Here is a 20,034-nt window from a genome sequence, read left to right on the forward strand (position 1 = left end):
ACCCACAGGAGCAGGCTGTGCTTTCACAGTTACCCATAGAGATAGTGGGGTGGCTAGTCCCCTCCTGGAAGGATCTTTAATGAAGGTTCCAGGCTCAGTGAATGATGTGATGAGGCCCAAGAGGAAGGGCATTTGCTGAGAGAAGGCCCAGCCCACTTGAGCTTTGTCTAACTCCCTAAACTTACATAAGGCTACAAGCTTCAGGAACAATTGCAAGCCGCCATCCCACCCCCACCCCTGGGCTACAGGAGTGGTTGCAAGCCACTGCTGCTGGACTCCTGGACTCCAGGAGAGGTCTTGGACTGCCACCATTTCCATCGTGTGCTCTGGGGGTACACGTGAGCTGCTGCTGCCACCAAAAACCCCAGGACAGAGCACCAATCACCTGATCTGCACAGTCCCTATCAAGGGTATTAATGGTCAGCACACACCGAGGAAAGGGGCGACAGACATCCACACTAAAAACAGCCTTCACACCAAAAATATTAAAGCTACACGGGGACACTCCCACATATATATAACCCTCTAAGACCACTGTAGATAATTGTTTCTCCTAAACCCCCAAAATAAGAGAAATATAAGTAAAATGAAGAAGCAGAGGAACGACTTCCAGTTCAAAGACCAAGAGAATTCCCTTGAAAGAACAAACAATGCAACAGACCTCTTCAGTCTAATAGACACCGGTTTCATAAAGGAGATAATGAAGATACTGAAGCAATTAAGAAAGGCTATTGACAGAAATGCAGAGTACTGTAAAAAGGAACTAGAGACTATAAAGAAGAACCAAGAAAAATTAGGAAACTCATTTGCTGAGACAAAAGCTGAGCTAAAGGCAATGAATAGCAGAATGAATAATGCAGCAGAACGGATAAGTGACCTGGAAGATAGAATGATGGAAAGTACCCAATCAGGACAGCAGACAGAAAGCCAACTGAAAGAGAATGATACAAATGAACTTATTTACAAGATAGAAACAGACTCACAGATTTAGAGAACGAACTTATTATTACTGGGGGGAGGGGAAGTGGAGGGATAGATTGGGAGTTTGGGATTGACACAGATACACTGTTATATTTAAAATAGATAACCAACAAAGACCTACCATATAGCACAGGGAACTCTATTCAATATTCTGTAATAACCTATATGAGAAAAGAATTTGGAAAAGAATAGATACTTGTATGTGTATAACTGAATCACTTTGCTGTACACCTGAAACTAACACACCATTGTTAATCAATGATACTGCAATATAAAATAAAAAAAATTTTTAAGTGAAAGCAATATGAGACCTATAGGATAGTATAGAATGTGCCAATCTATGCATAATAGGGATTCCAGAAGGGGAAGACGAAGGAAAGGGGAATGAAAATGTATATGAAGAAATTATGGCTGAAAACTTCCCAAACCTAGACAAGGAAACATATCCAGGTACAGGAAGCACAGAGGGTCCCAAACAAGATAAACCCAAAACAGACCTACACCAAGGCATATTATAATAAAAATGACAAAAGTTAAAGAGAGGATTCTAAAGGCAGCAAGAGAAAAACAAAGGGTTAATTACAAGGGAACCCTCATAAGGCTATCAGCTGATTTCTCTACAGAAACGTTGCAAGCCAGAAATGGAGTGGCAAGATATATTCAAAGTCCTGAAAGGGAAAAATCTGCAACCTAGGATACTCTACCCAGCAAGACTATCATTTAGAATAGAAGGAGAGAAAGAATTTCTCAGACAAGCAAAAACTAAAAGAATACAGCAAGACTAAACCTATCCTAAAAGAAATATTTCTATTCTCTAAATAGAAAAATAGTAAGAATCTATAGGAAAGAGAAAATCACAATTGGGAAGCAAATCACCTAAATAAACCAGTACACAAATCAAAAAAAAAATCAAAAAATTTCTGTGAAAGTGAAGATAACCACAGTGAACAGCAAAAGGATGAACATGAAGATGTAAAAGAGGACATCAGAATCATAAAATGTGGGGGAGGAGAGTAAGAAAATGAGAAAATGTAGGTTTTTTTCATTTCCTAGAAGGTGTTTGAGCCTATATGACTACCAGTCTAAGGCAACTAGATATAGGAAGCAGTTAATAATACTTGAAAAACAGGGTAAACACAAGTCAAAAACATACAATAGATTCACAAAAAACAAAAAGAAGAGAACATAAGTATAACACAAAAGGAAATCATCAAACCACAAAAGGAAGAACAGAAAGGGACACAGAAGAAATATAACATCAATGGGAAAATACAGTTTAAAATGGTAGTAAATACATATCTATCAATAATTACCTTAAATGTCAATGGACTAAATGTTCCAATCTAAAGACACAGGGTGGCAGACTGGATTAAAAAAAAAAAAGAGCCTACAATATGCTGCCTATACAAGTCTCACTTTAGGGTAAAGGACACATGTAGATTGAAAGTGAGGGGATGGAAAAACACATTTCATGCAAACAGAAATGACAAGGAAGTGGGGGCCACAATACTCATATCAGACAAAATAGACTTTAAAACAAAGGTTATAAAGAAAGATAAAGAAGGACACTATAGTAAGTCCCCTACATATAAACCTCCAAGTTATGAAATTTCAAAGATGCAAACATGCATTCACATGTCCAATCACATAAGTTAGTTCACATGTCTGGTGTACATTGTCACATGTGTGCATCCTCTACAAGTGGTTGCGCCTTTGTGTACTTTACTGTACAGTACTGTATAGAGTACAGTAGTACAGTGTCTTTATTTCAAGCCCAGGATGTCCAGAAGCAAGTGTAAAAGCAGTGGTGATGTAGCTGGTACTACTGTACTTTTCAAGGTATCGTACTATAATATTAAAAATGTTCTCTTTATTTTTTGTGTTTGTTTTTTATGTATTATTTGTGTGAAAAGTATTATACACCTATTACAGTACAGTACTTTATAGGCAACTGTGTTAGTTGGTTACCTAGGCTAACTTTGTTGGACTTATGAACAAATATGACTTATGAACATGCTGCTGGAATAGAACTCATTTGTATGTAGGGGACTTACCGTACATAATGATAAAAGGATCAATATAAGGATTTTACTCTCATATATATACAACATATATACACCTAATATAGAAGCATCCAAATATATAAAACAAATACTAACAGACATAAAGGGAGAAATTGATAGGAATACCATAATAGTAGGAGACTTTAACACCTCACTCACATCAATGGACAGATCTTCTAGACAGAAATTCAGTAAAGCAACAGAGATCCTAAATGATACAATAGAACAGTTAGACTTGATATTTTCAGGACACTACATCTAAAAAAAAAAAAAAAAAAACCCAAACCAGAATACACATTCTTTTCAAATGCACATGGAACATTCTCTAGGATTGAGCACATACTAGGGCACAAAACAAGCCTCAACAAATTTAAGAGTACAGAAATTATATCAAGCATCTTTTCAGACCACAACGGCATAAAACTAGAAAATCAACCACAGAAAATGAAATGAGAAAAAAACGATTACATGGAGACTAAACAACATGCTACTAAAAACCAATGGTCAACAACGAAATCAAAGAGGAAATTAAAAAATACCTTGAGACAAATGACAATGAAAACACAACCATACAAAATCTGTGGGATGCAGCAAAAGTGGTTCTTAGAGGGAAGTTATAGCAATACAGGCCTTCCTCAAACAACAAAAATCTCAAATAAACAACCTAACTTACCACCTAAGAGAATTAGAAAAAGAAGAACAAACAAAACCTAAAGTCAGCAGAAGGAAGGAAATAATAAAGACTAGAGAGGAAGTAAATTAAATAGAGATTTAAAAAGCAATAGAGAAAAATCAATAAAACCAACAGCTGGTTCTTTGAAAGGGTAAACAAGATTGACAAACCTCTAGCCAGGCTCACCAAGAAATGGAGAGAACCCAAATAAAATAAGAAATGAAAAAGGAGACATAACAACTGATACTGCAGAAATACAAAAAATCATAAGGGAATACTATGAACAATTATATGCCAACATATTCAACAACCTAGAAGAAATGGACAAGTTTCTAGAAACACAGAGTTCACCAAAATTGAATCAAGAAGAAATAGATAATTTGAACAGACCAATCACTAGGAATGAAATAGAATCTGTAAATTAAAAACTCTCTACAGGGGCTTCCCTGGTGGCACAGTGGTTGAGAGTCCACCTGCCGATGCAGGGGACATGGGTTCATGCCCCAGTCTGGGAGGATCCCACATGCCGTGGAGTGGCTGGGCCCGTGAGCCATGGCCGCTGGGATTGCGCGTCCGGAGCCTGTGCTCCGCAATGGGAGAGGCCACAACAGTGAGAGGCCTGCGTACCGTGCAAAAAAAAAAAAAAAAAACTCTCTACAGACCAAAGTCCAGGACCAGATGGCTTCACAGAAGAATTATACCAAACACACAAAGAAGAACTTATACTGATCCCTCTCAAACTCTTCCAAAAAACTGAAGAGGAGGGAACACTCCCAAAGACATTCTATGAAACCACCATCAACCTAATACCACAACCAGACAAAGACACCACCAAAAATGAAAATTACAGGCCAATATCTTTGATGAATATAGATGCTTAAATTCTCAACAAAATATTAGCAAACTGAATCTAATAACACATAAAAAGTCATATGCCACAACCAAGTGGAATTCATCCCATGTTCACAAGGATGGTGCAACATATGCAAATCAATCAACGTGATACACCATAGACAAAAGAAAAGACAAAAACCACATGATCATCTCAATAGTTGCAGAAAAAGCATTTGACAAAATTCAACATCCACTCATGATAGAAACTCTTACCAAACTGGGTGTAAAGGGAAGATATCTCAACATAACATGAGCTATTTATGACAAACCCACAGCCAATATAATACTCATGGTGAAAAGCTGAAAGTCTTCCTGCTAAAATCTGGAACAAGACAAAGATGCCCACTCTAACCTCTTCTATTCAACATAGTATTGGAAGTCCTAGCCACAGCAATCAGAAAAAGAAAGAAAAGGTATCCAAATTGGAAGGGAAGAGGTAAAATTGTCATTATATGCAGATGACATGATACTATATATAGAAAACCCTAAAGACTCCACACAAAAACTACTAGAACTGAAACAAATTCAGCAAAGAAGCAGGATACAAGATTAACATACAGAAATCGGTTGCATTTCTTTACACTAGCAATGAAATATCAGAAAGGAAATGTAAAAAAAAAACCCAATACCTTTTAAAATCTCGCCCCCCAAAATAAAATACTTAGAAATAAACCTGACATAAGACATGATACCATAAAACTCCTAGAAGAGATCATAGGCAAAACATTCTGTCATAAATCATACCAATGATTTTGTAGGTCAGTCTCCAAAGGCAATAGAAACAAAAATAAACAAATGGGACCTAATCAAGCTTACAAGCTTTTTCATAGCAAAGGAAACCATAAACAAAATGAAAAGACAACCTACAGAATGGGAGAAAATATTTGCAGATGACGTAACCGACAAGGGCTTAATTTCCAAAATACACAAACAGCTCATACAACTCAATAACAACAAAAAAACAAACGACCCAATCAAAAAATGGGCAGAAGACCTAAATAGACATTTCTCCAAAGAAGAAATACAAATGGCTAATAGGCACCTGAAAAGATGCTCAACATCACTAATTATTAGAGAAATGCAAATCAAAACTACAGTGAGGTACCACCTCACACTGGTCAGAATGGCCATGATTAAGAACTCTACAAATAGCAAATGCTGGAGAGGATGTGGAGAAAAGGAAACCCTCCTATACTGTTGGTGGGAATGTAAGTTAGTAGAGTCACTATGGAAAACAGTATGGAGGTTCCTCAGAAAACTAAAAATAGAATTACTATATGATCCAGCAATCCTACTTATGGGCATATATCCAGACAAAACTCTAATTCAAAAAGATACATGCATCCTATATTCATAGCAGCACTATGCACAATAGCCAAGATATGGAAACAACCTAAATGTCCATTGACAGATGAATGGATAAGGAAGATGTGGTCCATATATACAGTGGAATACTACTCAGCCATAAAAAAGAAAGAAATAATGCCATTTGCAGTAACATGGATGCAACTAGAGATTACCATACTAAGTGAAGTCAGAAAGAGACAAATACCATATGACATCACTTATATGTGGAATCTAAAATATGACACAAATGAACCTATCTATGAAACAGAAACAGACTCACAGACATAGAGAACAGACTTGTGGTTGCCAAGGGGAGGGGGTTGGGGGAGGGATGGAGTGGGAGGTTGGGGTGAGCAGATGTAAGCTTTTATATATAGAATGGATAAACAACAAGGTCCTACTGTATGTCACAGAGGACTATATTCAGTATCCCATGATAAACCATAATGGAAAAGAATATTAAAAAAGAATGTATATGTGTGTGTATATACATATATATATGAATCACTTTGCTGTATAGCAGAAATTAACACATTATAAATCAAGTATAGTTGAATTTAAAAGAGCAAAAAAATAGATAAATTTATGTAAGGCTACCTCCCATATGCCGAGAGGAAGAAAACTAGCAGTTACTGGCAATTCCTTTCACATACATTACTTAATACAGCCTGGGAACTTGCTATTAATATCCTCTTTCTGCAAATATGGAAGCCTGGGCTCAGAGACTAAGTAAGTTGCCCAAGGTCACCCAGCTTGTTAGAGCTGTGGCTTGGATCCTGGTCCGGCTAACTCTGAAGTCCATCTTGCCTCTTGGTGCAGAAGCCCTTTAACAAAGCATTTTAAAGCTGAAAGTAATGCTATAAGTCACCTGGTCCAGTGGTTTCCAAATGCAGGTGGGCTGACCCTGTCCCTTGGGGAGCTTGTTAAATAGGCAGGGGGTAGGGGCAGGAGGGATAGATTTGCTGTGGACAAAACGCTGACTGCCATCTAAGGGGAGGAGCAGAAATCCTATCCATGGAAGGTAATGGAAACCTTCCTCTGCTCTTACCTTCTGTGGGTTGGAGGGAAGGAGAAAACTGGTGGGGTGTAACCACGCCAAATCATTCGACTCTGGTCAAGAGAAGGCATGTGGAAGCTTCAGTCAGTGCTTGTGCTGCTACAAGACCTTTTGTTTAACTTGATGCTCAGCCCGATTTGAAATATGCACAGGTTGGCCTAGACTTTTGGGACCTGATGTATTTTGTGGGAGCAAACTGCTTTGCTGAAAAAATGAACAGAACTTTGGGGGAATTCGCCGTACCTACTTGGGAGAAGAATGAGGCTGCAGAATTTGGGGACCTGAGAAGGGAATCCCCAGAGGTCAGGGTGACTTTTAAGAATAGGAACGGGTAGAATTGCTGGGCTGTTCTGGAAGTTTCCTCTTACTACCATAGCTAGGGATACCTTCCATCTTAAATAAGGGGGGGTGGACCTTGGCTCCAGTTTGGGCTGGCATTGTGGGGAGAGAAGACGAAAGACTAAGAGAGGAAATGCAGTCGCCACTAGAGATTGGAGCGAGATAAGCCCAGGAGCGATCGAAGCCTCCTATGAGAATCCCCCAAATGACTGACCAAAATATTGGCCATAGGGTGGAGGGCGCTATGCTTCCTCTCATCCCTGTACTTAGACATTCAAGGGTCTTAGAAAGCAAGAGACTTGGGGGATACGCAGGGACTAGACAGATACTTGGTTACAGAGCCCAGGGTCCCACTCCCCAGATATTTTGGTTTAGTTAGTTATGGCCAGGAAGCAGTACTCTTATCTCACTTCTGGGTTGGGAGCTACTGGCTTAGTATTATGATTATTACATCTGAGGTAACTCCCAGGGAGTTTCATGACTTGCCAAGGCACCACACTGCTCTTCTGTAGCAGAGTTGAGGGTAGAAGCTAATTCTCTTGTTCCAGCAGAGTCTGTACGTCCCACAGGTACGTATGCTTCTGGCAGACACCCAGCGGCCTGAACTTCATGGCACAAATGAGGCTAAGAGGAGCCCTTTAAAGTTTCCTACGAGGATCCTTCGGACGAGCACGCCCTGTAAGGCCTGAGGTAGTACAGGTGAGCCCTGGGTGTGCTTCCTCGGACCTGGACATCTGCATGCCCTGGGTACCAGCTGGCCCCCACGTCGTGGCATAATGTCAGCTGCTAGGCCGCCTCGTGGTTTTTCCAGAACGGGTGATCCAGCCAGTGAAGGCAGGTGGGGAGCACTTTTCTGGACTGTACGGCGCCTTTTTCTCTGCCTTTCTGGATCCACATAGCCCTGAGGACCAAATGGCCTCTTTTGTTCTCAAAACAAATTCATCCAGAATAAGCACTTTTGACATACAAATATACACGGTCTAAGCAGTTGCCAGCAACAATTGTCCATTCATTCCGGGCCTTCTTTCTGTCCATTGTCTTGTGTTTCGCAGGCAAAACAACGTTTCAGCATTTCCAGCTGCAGTCCCGGGGTGCAACTCTCCGTGTTCACTGGCACAGAAGAGCCTCAGAAACTGGGACAAGTTTCTTGCCTGGTCACCAGCCCCTTTCTCCCTCCCGTCCTTCTCCAAGCTGCTGCCAGAGAACCTTCCTGGATGGCCCATCAGGCCTGTGTCCTCTTCATAAAGGCCTCTGTCGCCTCCTCCTGTCAACAGCAGAAAACCCACCCCTTCCCTTCTGACCCGAACCAGCCTGGTTTCTGCCCCGCGATGCAGCTGCCCCACTTAGAGCCCCGTCCTGGCAGCCTGGGGCGTTGGTGACTCTGTGCCTTTGTACCTTTTATTGTCACTGCCCGAAGACCTGCCTTTTCTGAGCGGGCACTTCCCAAAGCAAGAGACACGACTTTCTAGCAGAGAAAATAGAGCGTATAAGATGCTGCTTTCACTGTGCTTCCTCCACTGGCCTCTGGATTCTGCTCAGAGATGCCCAACACCACCTTGTGTCCCAAGTGATGTGATTTCTGTCTCTCCCCAACCAGACTGCCAGCTGCCTGACAACTACGAGTTATGTTTATCTTTATACCTTCATACTTATCAAGGCACTGACTCACATGGGGACTGGAGCCAACTGTTAGTTGAACAAATGAGGGAAGGAATAGATTTGACTCCTTCTGGCAGGATTGCTTCCCTGGGGTGAGGGGGCAGCTTGGGGAGGTGGGTTGGAGTTGCAGCCCTGGCCCCTGTGTTTAGAGACCAGCCCTACAAATGGCCCTAATCATGACCAAAGGCTCCAGGGTCCCTTGTCCTTGCACATCCAAGTTTCCCCTTGCATGGGGTGCTGGACGAAGCTCTTCCGACCACTGGGGTTCAGGTGCGGTAAGATCAGTGTTGCTGGAACCAAGTCCCTGGGGGGTGTCCACTCACTGGACTCCACGTTGCTGAGATCTTCATCTTTTACAACTTTGAGTAATTGGAAGGTTCTGTTGTCTGCATAACCAAGGCTTCATTTATCCATCCCCTGCTAATGGACTTTGTCTTCAGCTGCTTGGGCTGCCATCGCAACGTCCCACAGGCTAGGTGGCTTAAACAACAGAAAGTTATTGTCTCACAGTCTGGAGGCCAGAAGTTCGAGATCAAGGTGTTGGCAGGGTTGGTGTCTTCTGAAGCCTCTCTCCCTCCCCGGCAGATGGCCGTCTTCTCCCTCGATCTTCATATGGGCTTCTCTGGTGCGTATCTGTGTTCTAATCTCCTCTTACAAGGACGACAATCATATTGGATTAGAGCCTACCCACAATAACTACATTTTAACTTAATTACCTCTTTCAAGTCCCTGTCTCCAAATACAGTCAGTCACATTCTGAAGTACTGGAGTTAGAACTTTATATAAGAATTTAGGAAGGACACAGTTGAGCTCATCCAGACCTTCAGGCCGTTCTCAGTGTTTCCATGGTAATAAACCAAGCTGGAGTGAACACCCTTTTGTATTTCTCTGTGCACACATGGCTGATAAGGTAGATACAGGGAAATGGAATTGCAGGAATCCTAGGAAATGGATTATAGCCTGTCTATGTGTTATTGTTCTCCAACCAGTTCTAGGAATTTTCCCATAGCCCTGCAGGGTATAACAGTTCTTGGTCCACAGTCACAGCAGACTTAGTATTACCAGACCGTCGTTTTGTGCCAATCTGATCATTGTGAAAAAATATGCAGAGAAAAATAATTCTTCTTCCTAGGTCTGTCCTCAGCGCTCCTGTTTCTCCCCTAGAGGCAGCCACTGTTATCTTCTTTGTATACAGCCTTTCAGAGAAATTCTGTCCCCCAGATCCAGCTTTTCAGAAATATCATGAACATTTCTCCATGTTATTGCAGAAACTTCCTAAAAGTTGTTTTTAATGGCTGCGTAGTATTCTGTAGATGAATGTGTCATCGTTTTGAAAAACACCCCTCTAATGGTTGGACACTGGTTGTTGCTTTGTTAAACATATTCCTTCCAGAAAATTTTAAAATTCAAGAATAAAGCATCTATAATCCCAGTACCTGTTGACATGTTATTATATTTCTAGTTTTTTTGTAGTTAAAAATGTTTTTCGTATTCCCCTTATAGGTACTTATTTGTACAAAAGCCTAAGACTTCCTATGGAGTTTGGAATTCTATTTTTTATTTAACTTTACAGTGTGAGCATGTCCTTGAGTCATAACATCCTCCATCCCTTCCTCTTCTGCTCCAGGGAGCCCATCAAGGAATGAAAATCAGGGAGGCCATACTGGGGGTGGGCTTGAACATGGGCTCATAACTTAGTCAATTTTTTAAAAGGTAAATTAATTGCTAACTTTAGCTCTTTATATTATTATTAGTAAGAAATTACTTTGACTTATCCCCACAACCCATGGAGGCTGAAGCCTGCGTCTCTGAGCCCGGCAACCCACTGCCTGCTAAGTGACTCCATTGAGCCTCTCAGTAGGTCGGATGTGTATGTGAAGGAAATATGAGCATTTAAGGCAAAGCAGTGCTTTTGTTTATAACGTGGAACCCTCTTCTGAAAGCTACTAAGCAGAAAGCGTTCTAACAGAATGAGTTCACTGCCTTCTCAGGGTGGCCAAAAAGAAAAAAACAAAGAAAAAAAAAAAAAGATCAGTAGTGAACACTATTAAAGTACATAACTTCAAAAGTTGCTGGGAAAAAAAAAAGGTGCTGGGACCTTTAAAAAATCCACAAGCACATTTTGTATCAATAGATCTCATATGAATAAAGTATTTAAATTAAACTTCAGGTTTGTCAATGCTCACTATAGCTGAAGTGGAAATTGTGAGTGTGGTTAACATAATTGTGGTCTTTTAAAAACTTGTAAAAACTTGAAACAATGATTTGCAAACTGGATTCTAATTATACTTGGGGAAAAAACTCCAACGAGCACAAGACATCCCAGACCTGAATTATGAGTGTGGTGTGTGCATATGTATTAAACACATATATGACACACATACACTCACTACAGTCATTGGAACTTCACTCCTGGTAAGGGAAAAGCGTGAGTAATATTTCAAGAAAAAAGCACAATGTAAAACCCCAAAGTGCTGTCTTTTGGATGCTGCTGAATCACTGTTTCCGTGAGTCTGAAGCACTGAGCATGGTAGAATTACAAGAAAGTGCCGACAGGAGCTTTGCAACTAAGCAGACGAAGGGCTGCGTGCAAGGTCTCCGGCCCTGGAGCAGCCTGGGAACCCCTTGTGTGGGTGACTTCTTAGTTAATGTTTCCCAGCATAAGCAGGGTAAGTCTCAGGCCTTAGTTAAAGTCTACATTTTTGCAGTCTCTCTCAAGGTAGATGTAAGAGAAAACAAGAAAGCAGTCAAAAGACATTAGAAATGACAGAGCTGCTTTCAATTATGAGATAAATCACCTCTCTCTCTGTCCAAAGATCAAAAACATTCTTGACTTGAATATGGATGGCTTTTCTGAAGTGGTGTGAAGTAGTGACATCTTGTGGACATTTATGGTAATTGCCGGCAACTCATATTGCTTTACAAATCCAAGCGTCCATTCATTTGTTCCTCAGATCTTCCTTCAGTCCTTCATCCATTCATTCACTCACTCTCTTAATATGTAGCAATTGCCACTTTAACCTCTGATGTTCCTTTTAAACCGTTAATGACAGTCATTTATGACTTTATGACCGTCATGAAGGTCAGATTTTAATGACTGTTCCGGTAGGGTCAAATACTGCCCTGTCCTCTCCTTATCTGAAAACAAAAACAGGAGGGTGTGCGGACTCAAAGAAGCACAGATGTTGGAGGCAAAATAGCTTTAAGCCATGTTTCTGCTTCTTACTCGCTGTGTGACCATGGAGAGAGTGGACCAACTCCGAGTATTTTTTCTCTTATGTAGAGTACTAGTCAGAATTGTGGAGGTTAAGCGCGAGTTAAGCCAAAATGTGAATGATTAAGCTGGTAGATTTCCAACTATTAAGCTGGTATAGTAGAGACAATCAAGTCACTGTGATATGGGGCTATATAAGCTCTTTGGATGTCAACTTCCTCATCTGTAAAAGGTATCTGTAAAAGGTGACCAGCAAGGTTGCTTTGGTTTCTAACAACCTACGATTTGATATTTTTCTTGACACTCTTGTGGGTCTATTTCTAGGAGTAAAGCTCCCCAGCCGGTGGGAGTGCTGGGCTGAGCTAACTTTTTTTCCTCCCCCGATATGCGGGCCTCTCACTGCTGCGGCCTCTCCCATTGCGGAGCACAGGCTCCGGACACGCAGGCTCAGCAGCCATGGCTCACGGGCCCAGCCGCTCCGTGGCATGTGGGATCTTCCCAGACCAGGGCACGAACCTGTGTCCCCTGCATCAGCAGGTGGACTCTCAACCACTGCGCCACCAGGGAAGCCCCTAACTTATTTTTTGACCTATAACTTTGGAGTATTTTGTTGCCTGAGTAATACGTTCTAGGTGGTCAATTTCAAAAGGAAAATAAAAGCATTTTATGTATGATCTTTCATCCTTGATATTCCCATATTATAGTGGGGGCAGTTAGGCAAGTTTCTTAATTTAGAAAGAAACAGGTAAATATTTTAGCAAATATTTAAAGCTCCCCTGTGTGTCCAACAGGTCTGTTCACCCAGGTGAGTAAGTCACGGGCATCTTCCTCTTTTGGCCCAAGATTACTAGGATGAGCAATGCAGTAAGTGGATCTTTCTTTCTAGGTCTCCCTTCCCAGCTCATTTGTTTCTCAACAAGACAAGGCACTTGGATAAAATTCACAAATTGGGACTTCCCTGGCAGTCCAGTGGTTAAGACTCCATGCTTCCACTACAGGGGATGCAGGTTTGATCCCTGGCTGGGGAACTAAGATCCCACATGCTGCATGGCCAAAAAATAAAAATTCAAAAAAAAAAATTCACATATCAAGTTTATGCCTCACTGTCATAGGGAAAAATATTGATATTAGAAACCAACATATCTTTGGGACAAGTTTGTTTTTTCCTCTCTCCCTCCCTCCTTCCCTCTCTTTCTTTCTTGTGATTAGTTTCCTAAACATTATTGGAGTAGTTTCAGTCCCTCGTGAAAAGAAACAATATTCCATTTCACCCCATGTTTTATTTGTAATTGGCAGTTCATAAAACCCATTCCCATACATTCTCTCCTTTGTTTCCCAAACCAAGAATGTGAGGTTAGTGGAACCAGTTGTTACTATCCATTTTTACGTTAGGAACCTGAGATCTGAAAAAACTGAGTAACTTTCCTGTGGTCACACATGCAGTGAGTGATAGGGTCGGCATTGGAACCCTGGGCTGCCCTCTTGGGCTTAGGTCTGGTGTCGCCAAACTGTGTAAGCTCTTTTCACGAACTGTGTCAAAAACTCTTCTTGTGGTATTAGCTTGAATAAACTGTAGTTAGAATTTGTTTTTGAAGCCTTTTTAATCTCTGAGAATGATCCCTTTAGAAAGGCAAAAAGGCCACAGATGGTCTTGCAGTGTGTCTTCCCAGAGCAGACCTTCCCTGAGATGAGGATTTCATGTTGAGTAGCAGTCGTTTGTTTGGGAAGTGATACCAGGAAGGATTTGGAATGGGGAAGTGAGACAGGATAGAGACAGAAGCTAATACAGGGTGCACTAATTCGTAGATTACCACTGTGGGCAACTGGGGCTCAGACTGCTGGGGACCCCGGGAGACAGTGGAGAGCACACCCCAGAGTTGTCCCACCCAAGAACAGGAAACTGAAGTATTCATGGACCAACTCTCATTTGTCACTGGGACAACTCCTTAGTGGCATGGCAGGTCCTGCAAGCAGGCCAAGCACGCTCAGCAGGGAAAGACGGTCCCCAGCAGAGTTGCAGGGGGATTGCAACAAGCAGCTGCTGCACTCCCAGGAAAGGTGCGTGCTGAGAGCATGTGGATGGGCACTGGCTACACCCGCATCAGTTACACCTGCTCTTCCTGTATCTGGTGTTATTAGGACTGTGAGTCCCATGCCTAGCACGATGCAATGTGGTAAGGGAGACACAGAATACATTTAAAGATCTAGAATCTCTACCTATCACAATAGGCTAATTTATAATACATACACACTTGAAACAAGTAACACTGTAAGACACTTATTAGCAAGTGTCACAATGAGTAAGATGGATATCAAATACTATAAGAGTTCGGAGAAAGGAGAGATCAGAAAATCTTGCTGAGAAAGAACTCCAAGGGCTGGTGAAATTTGGGTAGGAGAGTGCAGATTGAAGGTGGGATTGAATGAAAAGCACAGGCAGGTGTGCACATATTTCTCCTCTGTCCTCTAGACAATGGGAAGTTGAAAGCCCCCCAACTCCATTTTATTAAATTACTATATGCATATAGCTTAAAAGAGTTTAGAGAATTATGATGTGATGTAAATAAAAGTAGATCCAATATTTTTAAAGTAAGTGATAAAATACAGGCTTATGCATACAAAGCTACAAAGGTACTACTGCTGATAAAACAGATGGGTGGGTTGCAGTGAAAGCCATGCTTAAAGTTGATAGCTTTAGGGCTTCCCTGGTGGCACAGTGGTTGAGAGTCCGCCTGCCAATGCAGGGGACACGGGTTCGTGCCCCGGTCTGGGAGGATCCCACATGCCACGGAGCAGCTGGGCCCATAAGCCATGGCCGCTGGGCCTGCGCGTCCGGAGCCTGTGCTCTGCAATGGGAGAGGCCGCAATGGTGAGAGGCCCGTGTACCGCAAAAAAAAAAAAAAAAAAAGTTGATAGCTTTAAATGTGTGTATTTGTAAAGAACAAGATCTGAAAATAAATGAGCTAAGCATTAATTTCAAGAAGTTAGAATAAGAAAAGTTTAAATAAACTCCCCCTAAAAGTAGAAAGAAAGAAATAATAAGAGAAAAAAAATTAATGAAATAGAAAACAATCAAAAAAAGATCAGGGCTTCCCTGGTGGCACAGTGGTTGAGAATCTGCCTGCCAATGCAGGGGACATGGGTTCGAGCCCTGGTCTGGGAAGATCCCACGTGCCACGGAGCAACTGGGCCTGTGAGCCACAACTACTGAGCCTGCGCGTCTGGAGCCTGTGCTCCGCAACAAGAGAGGCCACGATAGTGAGAGGCCCATGCACTGCGATGAGGAGTGGCCCCCGCTTGCCACAACTAGAGAAAGCCCTTGCACAGAAATGAAGACCCAACACAGCCATAAATAAATAAATAAATAAATAAATAAATAAATAAATAAAGCTGAAAGTTGGTTCTTCGAAAGGACTAATATAATTCATAAACTCTAGTAGGAGCTAATTAAAAGAACACAGGCAGAAAACACAACCAATATCAGGAATCAAAAAGGAAACAACACTGCTGCAAGATTTTATGTATATTATGAACAGCTTCAAACTTATCTATTAAAGTTAGGTAAGTTAGATAAAATTGATACACTCCTCAACATATTAGTGGTGACTGACTAAAATGAACCCAAGAAGAAATAGAAATATCAGAACAATGTTATAACTATTAAATAAATTGTGTCTGTAATTAACAAGCTTCCCATAAAGAAGACTTTAGGTAGGCTCAGAAGTCCCACTGGTGAATTCTGCCAAACTTTTAAAAAAGAGTTAATAGTAAACTTTAAGAACTCTTTCAGAGATTAGGAAAGGAAAAAAAAAGATAATTCCCAATGCTTAAATAATCTTGATACCAAAACATGACAAACATTATAGGAAAAACTATAGTTGAATCCACTCAAAAAATCCTAAACAAAATACTAACAAAGTACACTGAACAGTATATAAAAAGGTAATAAGTCTTGCTCATATTGTTATATTTGGGAATGCTGGCTTGGTCCAGTATTCAATAAATAAGCAGTGTGATTAACATTCTTACAGAATGAAGGAGAAAAACAATAGTGATTATTTTAACAGATGCATAAAAAACAATTGGAAACATTCCATTATCTGCTCATGATTTTCAAAAGCCTTGGCAATGCCACACAAATACAAAGGATCATAAGAGACTGCTATGAAAATTATACACCAACAAACTGGACAATCTAGAAGAAATGGATAAATTGCTAGAAACATACAACCAGCCAAGACTCAGTCAGGGAGAAACAAAATCTGAACAGACTGATTAGCAGTAAGGAGTTCGAATCCGTAATGAAAAACCTCCCAACAAACAGAAGTCCAGGTCCAGAAGGCTTCACTGGTGAATTCTACCAACATTTAGAAGAATTTAAGAAGAATTAAATTCTTTAAGAAGAATTAATTTAAGAAGAAGAAGAATTAATACCAGCCCTTCTCAAACTCTTCCAAAAAAAGAGGAGGGAACACTTCCAAATGCATTTTACAAGACCATCATTATCCTGATACCAAAACCAGAAGGGGACACCACAAGAAAATTACAGGCCAATATCCCTGATGAACATGGATGCAAAAATCCTCAACAAAATATTAGCAAACTTAATTCAATAATATTGTTCATTAAAGAATCAGACATCATGATCAGATGGGATTTATCCCAGGGCTGCAAGGAAGGTTTAACATCTGCAAATTGGTCAATGTGAAACATCATGTTAACAAAATGAAGGATAAAAGTCATGATCATCTCAATAAGTGCAAAAATAAATTTGACAAAATTTAATATCCATTTATGATAAAAACTCCCACCAAAGAGAGTATAGAGGGAACGTACCTCCATGTCATAAAGGCCATATATGACAAGCCCACAGCTAACATCATACTCAATGGTGAAAAGCTGAAAGCTTTCCTCTAACATCTGGAACAAGACAAAGATGCCCACTCTCACCACTTTTATTAAACTTAGTATTGGAAGTTCTAGCCAGAGCAGTTAGGTAAGGAAAATAAATAAAATCATCCAAATCAGAAAGGCAGAAGTGAAACTATCACTATTTGCAGATAACATAATATTATATATAGAAAACCCTAAAGACTCCACCAAAAAAGCTCTTAGAACTAATAAACAAATTCAATAACGTTGAAGGATTCAAAATCAATGTATAAAAAAGTGGTGTTTCTATACACTAATAATGAGCTATCAGTTGTAAATGGGACTGTTTAAGAAAACAGTCCCGGGCTTCCCTGGTGGCGCAGTGGTTGAGAGTCCGCCTGCCGATGCAGGGGACACGGGTTCGTGCCCCCGTCTGGGAAGATCCCACATGCCGCGGAGTGGCTAGGTCCGTGAGCCATGGCCGCTGAGCCTGCGCGTCCGGAGCCTGTGCTCTGCAACGGGAGAGGCCACAACAGTGAGAGGCCCGCGTACCGCAAAAAAAAAAAAAAAAAAAAGAAAACAGTCCCATTTACAATTGTATCAGAAAGAATAAAATACTAGGAATAAATTTAACCAAGGAGGTGAAAGACCTGTACACTGAAAACTCTAAGACATTAATGAAAGAAACTGAAGAAGGGGTTAATATCCACATATGTAAAGGACTCATACAACTCAATAGCATAAAAACTCCTTATCAGATATATGACTTGCAAATATTTTCTCCCATTCCATGGGTTGCCATGGAATTAATTCTCATTAAAACCAGAAAAAAATAAAAAGTATATCATTCCAGTGCTCAACTCTCTCAAAAGTCTTGAGAAATTAGAAACAGAAAGGAACTAACTAATAAACATATAAAAGCCTATAGCAATTGTCATATTTAGTAGTGAAATGTTGAAGGCTTTCCTCTTGAAATTGGAGGTAGGAAAATGTGTACAGGAGTTCTTAGTCTATGCAATAAGGCAATATAAAGAAATGAAAGATGTAAGTGTTGAAAAGAAGAAGTAAATCTTTTATTAAATGCAGATGCTATAACTTTATAAACAGAAAACCTTTAGAAAATACATACAGATAAATTTTAGGATCAATAAAGATGGTTAGCAAAGTCAGGTAATACAAGATCTATATACAAAAGTATTTCTGTGATAATAAACAGAAAAGCAAAAGAAAATGAAAATAGCTAGACACAGGGACTTTCCTAGCAGTCCAGTGGTTAATATTCTCTGCTTCCAATACAGGGCATGCGGGTTCGATCCCTGGTCAGGGAACTAAGATCCCACATATATGTATGTATAACTGAACCACTTTGCTGTACACCTGAAATCAGCACAACATTGTAAATCAACTGTATTTCAATAAAATTTTTAATTAAAAAATAGCTAGAGGGCTTCCCTGGTGGCGCAGTGGTTGAGAGTCCGCCTGCCGATGCAGGGGACATGGGTTCGTGCCCCGGTCCGGGAAGATCCCACATGCCGCGGAGCGGCTGGGCCCGTGAGCCATGGCCGCTGGGCCTGCGTGTCCGGAGCCTGTGCTCCGCAGTGGGAGAGGCCACAACAGTGAGAGGCCCGCGTACCGCAAAAAAAAAAAAAAAATAGCTAGACACAAAATACATATTATAGAATCCCATTTTATAAAAAGTTCAAAAAACAGAAAAACCCAAACTATATTATTAGAAGTCATGGTAATTATTTTTGAGAAAGATGGAGGGGGCACTAGGGGTCCTTCTAGAGAGTAGGCAACACTCTATTTCTTGATCTACATGGTGGTTACACAGATGTTCACTTTGTGATAATTGAGCTGTACCTTTACATTCTGTTCATTTATCTGAATGATGTTAAAATTTAACATAAAAAGCCAGATTAGTCAGTTTAAGCAATGGTATCTATAAATATATGTAATATAATTTTGGTTTCAGAAACAGTAAATAATTTGAATGCAACTAGAAGAAAACCAACCAGGATTAATTTCTAACCACAGAACTCCACCATCACATTGTGTCAGAAGTACAACACAATAATGCAAGAATGTATAAACCTAATGAGGACACAGAAGTAGACAGTGCCAGGAGCGACATCACCAAGGTGGTGACGTAGGTCATTTCTGACCTTGTTCCCTATCACAAGAGCAATAACTAACAACTATTCACAGACAAGATACCACTGAGAATTCTAGAATATCGGTGTGAGTTTGAAGCAACCTCTGCAACAGAGACCAGAGCAGACTTCATTAGAAGGGCAAGAGGAATGGCTACAAGCTGAACATATTGCCCCTCTTCCAGGCCATTGCAGCACCATGCTGAGAAGCCTTCCCTGAGCCTATGGTTCCTCCACGGGGAAAAGACAGACCAGGGTGACATATAGCATTGTGGGTTGCTCTGTGGGAGCCCCTAGTCCAGCTTTACCCTATAGAGATTGTAAGGGAATCTGCTGGGCTCAACTACTGGGAGGGGTTTTCCAACAAACAGCATTCGGATCTTGGCAGACAAAGTTCCTACCTGCAGAGCCCAGTGGTAGTCCCAACCAGTGGATTTGCTCATCTGCAGAACCAAATCAGGGGCATAATCTGACCAGGGAACTCAGCGGGTTTCAGGACTGCCTGATTCAGGTCTTCAAATGAGGAGTTTTGCCAGGCTTAGAGCCTGGTCTGCCCGTGCCCAGGCAGAATTGCTGTCGTAGCCAAACCCACTGTGGAATAAGCATGGCTCCTGGCCCCTCTTGACCAGAAAGAGTATTTGGAAAAATTTGGCAATTGCCTGAAGTGGGCCCTCCAATCCTTCCCAGGCAGGAGAGCTAAGTCCAAACCTCATCCGCTACAAAACTTGACTCTTAGCCCCATCTGACATGAAGGGCTGCAGAAGACCTGGAAGATGCATAAC

Source organism: Mesoplodon bidens (genome assembly GCF_964165515.1).
Source record: "Mesoplodon bidens genome assembly, chromosome: 10".
NCBI lineage: Eukaryota > Metazoa > Chordata > Mammalia > Artiodactyla > Ziphiidae > Mesoplodon > Mesoplodon bidens.